The sequence below is a fragment of the Heterocephalus glaber genome, unplaced genomic scaffold (genome assembly GCF_053883595.1).
Source record: "Heterocephalus glaber isolate CG9 unplaced genomic scaffold, H.glaber_assembly_v1.0 deba00000331, whole genome shotgun sequence".
In the NCBI taxonomy this organism is placed as follows: domain Eukaryota; kingdom Metazoa; phylum Chordata; class Mammalia; order Rodentia; family Bathyergidae; genus Heterocephalus; species Heterocephalus glaber.
Window position 1 is genome coordinate 9,482,049 of NW_028258142.1, and position 7,669 is coordinate 9,489,717.

The 7,669-nt window shown below is 33.7% G+C and overlaps 1 pseudogene; it reads right to left on the reverse strand.

Annotated features, from left to right (window-relative positions):
• Window positions 1–6,424: 6,424 nt before the first annotated feature.
• Window positions 6,425–6,686, reverse strand: LOC101715317 (small EDRK-rich factor 1 pseudogene; annotated as a pseudogene).
• Between the last annotated feature and the right edge of the window lie 983 nt (window positions 6,687–7,669).

Here is a 7,669-nt window from a genome sequence, read left to right on the forward strand (position 1 = left end):
CTTCCCAAGGAGGGGAAAAGAACTTGACATAGAGATAAGTGAGGCATACAGGACTCCAGCTAGCCCTGATCAAAAAAAATCTACACATAGGCATATAATAGTTAGGATTCCAGAAAGCCAACAGAAGAACAAAATTCTACAAGCAGTGAGAGAAAAGAATCAAATCACACACAAAGGAAAGCCCATCAGAATTACAGCAGACTTCTCAGTGCAAACCCTCAAAGCAAGAAGGGCTTGGAGTGATGTATTTCAAGCCCTAAAGGAAAACAGTCTCCAACCCAGATTGATGTACCCTGCAAAACTATCTTTCAAAATTGATGGAGAAATAAGATACTTCATGAAAAACAGCACCTCAGGAACTTCATGAATACCAAACTGGCACTCCAAAAATTTTAGTCAATACTCTAGGAAAAGACAATGAGGATCACAAACCTAGGAAACCCAGCAGAATGAATCCATTGGGCATGACAAATTAAACACAAAGAGGGAGAATCCAACCAAAAGAAAAAGTCATGACAAGGCATTTAAAACTTTTAACTTCATCTCCCTAATGAGTGTATAATTCAATCTTGTTATTGTACTGATTAGTATTTTTCTGATTCTAGAGTTGCACACCTTTCCTTGTGCTATACTGGCTCTTTATCATCTTCTTATGTCTATTTTTAATTGGGTTGTCTATTAATGAGCTGTAAGAGTTCTTTATATATTCTGGTCATAGGTTATGTGCATTGAAAATATGGTCTGTTTAAGGACTACTTTTCATTTTAATGATGTCATTTAAAGTTCTAAATTTTGATGGAATCTCATTTATCAATTTTTTTTTCTTTTATATATCATGTTTTTTGCATCCTAGGTAGTTCTTGCCTATCCTACATTCATAAACATTTTCCCTTATAATTTCTTCTTAAAGTTTTATACTTTTAGGCTTTCATATTTAGGTTCATAGATCCGTTCAAGTTATTTTCATGTATGGAAAAAAAGGGTCGAAGTTAATTTTTTATGTATGGATACCAGGTGTTCTAGTGCCATTTGCTGAAAACACTGTCTTTTCCTCAGATTCTCTGTTTATTTCCAATGATCTATATGTCTTTCCTTGCAGCAACACTGCCTTGATGACTGTAACTTTAGAGGAAGCCTTAAAATTAGGTACTAAATGTTTTCCAACACTGTTTTTTTTTTCTTTTTTCTTTTCTAGGTCCTTTGTACTCATACATAAATTTTAAATTTCAATCCAACTCTTTGTTTATAGCAAGTATACATAGAACTGATTTTTTATATTTACCTTGTGTTTTCTAATCCTGTTAAATTCAAATACAAGTTCTAGAGGTTCCTAGAGATTTCTTAGTATTTTCTCTGTAGATGATCATTTCATCTACATATAAAGATTTTGCTTCTACCCTGCCAATGCTATCCTAATTGTGTCATTTTATTGCCAGACTATTTTGGTGGGAACTAGGTTTCAAAGTTTAATGGACAGATGAAGAGTAAACATATCTGCCCTTGTTCCCCACCTTAAAGAGAAAGTATTGTATGTTCTCCATTCATATAAGGCGTTTTTGCTGGAAGTATGGAGTACATGTCTTTAATCTGTTGAGAAGGTTCTGTTCTAATTCTAATCTCCTGATAGCTTTTACCATGAACAGCTGTAGAATTTAGAATTTAGTCAATACTTTTTCTCTAACTAGTGACAGGATCATATGGCTTTTTCCTTTCCTCTGTGAAAATGATGACATTTGGGAGTGGATCTTCCAATGCTGAACCAACACTGCCATCCCTATAGCAAAACCACTTTATACATACTGCCAGATCTGACTTCTACTAGTTTGTTTTGTTAAACAAATTTCCATCTATGTTCATGCATGTTTCTTCTACTATCTTTATCCAGTTTTAGGATTAGCACAATGTTGATTTCCTAAAATGAGGGGAGAAGTGTTCCTTCTTCTTTCTACTTTAATTGTTTGATATAGTTTATCAGTTAAAATATATATGAGCCTCCTATTGTCGTATAGGTAGGTTTTCAAGCTAGGAATATACTTTCTTTAATAGGTACTGTTCAAATTTTGTATTTCCTCCATAGTTAATTCCATTAATTTGTCTTCCAGGGTACTTCTTAGAAGTGGTCAAATTTATTTCAAAAAAGATTTTTGTATTATGCTTTCTATATCCTTTTAAATTCTGTAAAATCTGTGGTAATATCTCCTAGATATTGATATTGTAATTTAAAAAATGTATAATTGATACTGTGTAATAGGAAGAAAGGTCTAAAAGAGCAGGGGAAGTGGGAGGGGTAGGAGAAAGGAAAAAAGGGAAAAGAAAAAATATCAGAAAAGACAAAAAATGGAAACAAACTCTTTGCAAATAGGGAAGGGTAGAGGGAGTGAAGGGAGGGCAGGGGAATGGGAAAAAAATAAGAACCAAGATAGTCATGTAATGGTACAAGATCTCAATGATGACTGTAACTGTATTTTATAACCTAAAATGTACCAATAAACTTAAAGGGAAAAAAAAATGAATTAAGCCCCATAAAATAAATAAATAAATAAATAAATAAATAAATAAATAAATAAAATATTATGTCTGTGGATCTCTACCGGATTGTCTTTCCTGCCTCAGTTTTATCAACATTTGCTGTCTATATCTATTGAAATTCTATATTAATTAATTCTAGTATCTGCATACTCTGTGGTTGTGTTGTGGTTCTACTTCTATTATTCATTGTTTCTCCTATTTTTAATTACATTTTGTGTATATATTGCATTACACACATAAAACATATGCAAATCTATATGTATATTAGATAATGTATTACACATAGGTGTAGGAACATAGATACAAGTAATGACAAACAAAAGTTTTATAAGTTATTTAAGTTGAGTATAATTTAGTTTTTTTTCCAGAGATAACTTTCATCTTGAAGGTTGCTAGATGCAAATATTTATTACAAATATATATATTGTTATTATTCACTCATAGAAAAAGAGATGAATTTGAACTGGTGTATACATATGTGTATAACTCACCATACACATATTCTTATTGTTTTCCACGAGTTGGTTATCCTGGATTACTTTATGAGATCACTTATTAGTAACAATATTAGTACTTGCTCATTTTCCTAAATGGTTTTCTGAGAACATCAAAATAACTTTTGTGACAATGCATGAATTTATTTCTGCTAATTCAGATTTCTCCTTGTATTTTTCTTAGTTCCTTCTACTTCTTTTACACGGATTACACCTAAAGAGCTGAAGCTTTTTTTATTCCTGCATCTTATTTTACTTTTTGCCTAAATGTTCAAGAATCTGGAAAAGAAGGTGGTCTTTCTCAACTCTCATGATTTTTGATTCTTTAAGAAAATGCTGGTTTTTCTCCCTAATGTTCCTAATACTGTCATAATTCTATTTTGTTTCTTTCATCTTGACGTACTTTCCCACTGTCATTGATAATATGTCTACTGTTCTGAGAATAGCTGGACAATGCGAGGGCTGACAGAAGGGAGACCTGGTTGGGAAAAAAAAAGTGTTTCCTAAAAATGAAATAAATGTAGGTATTAAGAGCTAAATGGCAAGTTTTGATTATAGAAAATCCCAACTAACTTCTTTGGCAAATTAAAATGTTGTATCTTCTTTATATTAGTAAAATACATCCTGTTAGAGTTCAAGATTGAGTGAAATCATTAGCCCAGTTGAATTTTGTAAAATGGGTGGTAGGGAAGAACTGATTTAGCCTATAAGTACTCTATTCAGAAGCTCTAGTGGAAAGTGTGATGTGGTCCTAATAAATCTGGATTCTCCTAAAGTGGGCTTGGTCTGTGATCACCTAGGCCAACTTCTGCAGTCCAGGCTGTCCTTTCAGGTTGGGATTCCTGATCCATTACCAATCTAGGCAGTGGAGCTGAAGGGCAGGTGAGCTCAAGATCATGGCCCTGGGAGCATGGTGCTTCAGGTGTGACTTTTTATTCCTTTCACTGTATTGCAGACTGTTTCCAAGACCATCATTAGGAGGGGTAAATTTGCTGTTATATTTTGAGGTGGAATCCAGTTTGAGCAAAGTGAGACCTATTCTTGTGGCAGATATGTCTACAATCGTTTCATCTAGTTTACATCTTTACACAAACCCTTCCATTGCTTCACTTATTCAACACATTTGCTGATGACAAAGAGTTGTTCAGGATTCCTCTTTACATCTATTTTCTGTTATGCTAATCAGAATGTATTCTGTAGTTCTGGGTGTGTGTGTGTGGGGGGGGGGTTCTTGTCCATTTTGTGACCGCCTTGTTGAAAAGTAAATGCCATTTCATTGTAGGCCATTTTAAATTGTTTTAGATCTAAGAGAAGGAAATAACTTTGTAAATTCTATACTGAAGACATGGTGCATAGTGTTCTAAGAACTAAATAAGAAATTAATTACAAAAGTAAACACCAAAATAAGTCACCATTTGAAATTTCATTTTTAGACAACTAATAGGCAAAAAAGAGACTACAGACTATCTGGGATGTCTGTAATATATGTATCAGAACTCCTTAAAATAGTATTATAGCCATAGTTATTATAAAATGCAAGGGTCAAGTTATTTTGATACTAAAACTTAACTAAGGAAGCCATTATTAACTCAGTCAGGTGTTATTATATTTTCTTGTATGAAAGAAAAATAAATTTAAAAATTCGCTGATCTTTTATTTAATAATCATTTGTATCTATAGATGTCATTGGAGAAATGGATGTAACTCCCAACCTATTTGAGGTCTGAAATGCTGAGTTCATGTTCTCTAAACCTGAAGAATGAACTCTAGGAGCAATGGAGGTCAAGAGTAGGAAATATTTGTTGAAGGGTAGACAGCTCCTGCCTGAGAGGGAAAGGAGGGGACTCAGAAAGTGGGCTACCCATGAGGCCACTGCTCAAAGAAGTTTTATAGAGCGAAATCAAAAGATGGGTATAAAGTCAGGAGGTGGGGATAAAGTGGGACAAAACTGATCAACCAATAAGATTACAAGTATAGCCGCTTAGTTGATATTGATCCAATAGATCAGAAAAGTGCGGAATGAATATCATTATTATTTTAGTTTATATGTCCTTGATATTTGGGAATTGTAATATTGTTCAACCACTTATTAAAAAATGTAATGTAATAAGTGGCCTGCCATACACCATCCGATTACCTATCTCTTCCTCTTGAAAATAAGCCTGTTATGGAATCTTCTACTATTTTGTCCCCACACTTATCTACAGGAAGAAGTTGAATCAACTCTGGAGTCACCAACCCAAGAGCTAATATTCTTATTCAGTAAAAAACTTGTAAGAAAAACCTTGGTAAAGCGTTTTCATCTGATATGCTAAGTTTCTCTGCTTCCTCTTTTCCTGTATGCTTCTTCCCTTTTCCCCTCCATTTTCCCCTTCCTTTCTTTCTTCCTTTTCTTCATCTTTCCTTTTGTTCTTTGGTTTGTTTTCATCAATTTATGTTTTTCTTTTGACTCTTAATCCTACATATTTTGAGCCCTTGAGATTAGATATTCATGTTCCAAACAAGTTTCTTTGTTCCAGTTTTCTGTAATTTAAAGAAGAATCTTGTCATATTCAAAACTTCCCATCTCTTGGAATAGAGAGGAGTAAGAGGTCTTTGAGGAATCAAATGATAGTAAAATCAAGCACAAATATAAAACCTGTCTTAGGAATATAGACATGAAAACATTCCTTTCTTATTTTAGCAATAATAGAATATAGCAAACTTGGAACAGGCTGCAAAGCAAATCTACCACAAAAGAGGCAATTTAGACACTTTACAAGAAGTTTAAAATTCTGAAACAGTGTCATTCAGAATATCAGTGAAGGTTTTATCTAGAGCAATAAAGAAAGAGAAAGAAATAAAGGGTACTCAAAAAAGAAAGAAGTTGAATTATACCTATTTGCAGATGACATGATTTTCTATTAAAAAAATCTAGTCTGTACTAAAAAGCTGTTTGAACTGCTTAAATGAAACTAGTAAGGTAGCAGAATACAAAATTAACATACAAAAACCAGTAGCATGTAGCATTTTTATATACAATAAATATTGCTGAGAAAGAAGTTATAAAAGAAATATCTACACTCACACTGATAAACAACTAGACTAAATTTAAAATAGGGATTATCTCTATAATTAAAATTATGAAATATTGATAAAAAAACTAAAGAGAACACAAAATATTGAAGTGTATTCTCCTCAAAATAGAAAGCCTGTGAATTGGAAGAATGAATAATGTTAAAATATCCATTCTACCTAAAGTAATCTGCAGTTTCTATGTGATCTTTATTTTATTTTATTTTTTTTTACATGCATGATGTTTTATTCTTTGAAGAATGGTTCTAAAACATCACACTAAGGCTGGTAAAGCGTGAGGTAAACAGTTTTGAGGATGAGTTATAACATATGTAATGTTTGTTCATTCTAAGGGATCCTGATCTTGGAGCTTATGATGTACCAGTTGGCAGTAGCATCTACGTTTCCCAGAGCTAGTCATTATTTTTCTCCTGTTCTCATAGACTTCTTCTCATTAGCTGCCTTCTGCTTTTGCTGCATGATCTCAGAGTCCCTCTGCTTTCTCTGAGAAGTAGTCAAGTTATCCTCTTTTCTTTTTCCCTTGCTAATTTCTTGCGTTTTCTTCATGTTCTTCAGTCGGGCAAGTTCTCGGTGATTACCACTGGCCATGCCGACCACCGGGCGGAGCCTAGAGGAGAGAGACGCAGACCAGCAAGGGTTCCCTCTCACGGCCAGCGGGCGCCGCCACCTGTCAACCTGGAAGGCCGAGCCCGCGGTCTGTGTGATCTTTATGAACATATCAGTAGCATTCTTAGCATAAATAGAAAAAATGCCCCTAAAATACATAAAGAACTGCTAAAGGACCACGAAAATCTTTGGCAAAAAGTACAAAGCTGGAGGCAATAAAACAATAAACTTCAAAATACACTACAAAATAGTAAGCAAAACAGCAGTGATACCAGGAGAAAAACAGCTACTCAGACCAATGGAATAGAATAAAGAGTTCAGAAATAAATCCAGGTGCCTATAGCCAACTGATTTTTTCACAAAAGCAGCAAGAGCATGTATTAGAGAAGGCAAAGTCTCATCAATAAATAGCTCTGGAAAGTCTAGATAGCCACAGCAAAAAAATTAACCTAGACCCTTAACTCTCATTAGTTATAAAAATATAAACTAAAAATGAATCAAAGTTTTAAATATGAAGACAAAGGTATGAAACTTCTAGAAGAAAACAGGGAAAAGATTATTTAGATATGACCCTAAAAGCACTGACAATAAAAGCAAAAATAAACAAATGGAATTATATCAAACAAAACATCTTCTGTGTGGCATAGAAAATAATCAACACAGGGGATTTAGCTTAGTGGTTTTTTCGCTGCCTGCTGCGCAAGCGCAAGAACCGGAGTTCGATCCAGGGACCAAAAAAAAAAAAAAAAAAAAAGAAAGAAAAGAAAAGAATCAACAGGGTGGAGAGATAAATACATAGCCTCTGATTTTATTTAGTCTTAAAAAACCCACAAGTCTATAACTCAGTGGTACAATATTGACGATCTTCATAGCCTCTCTTTGACTCTTTAGTAACATCTTTCACTGATTAGCTTATTATGAAGTTCTTTTGGTAGAGCCAATTTATCAATTAGGTGAAAAATGAA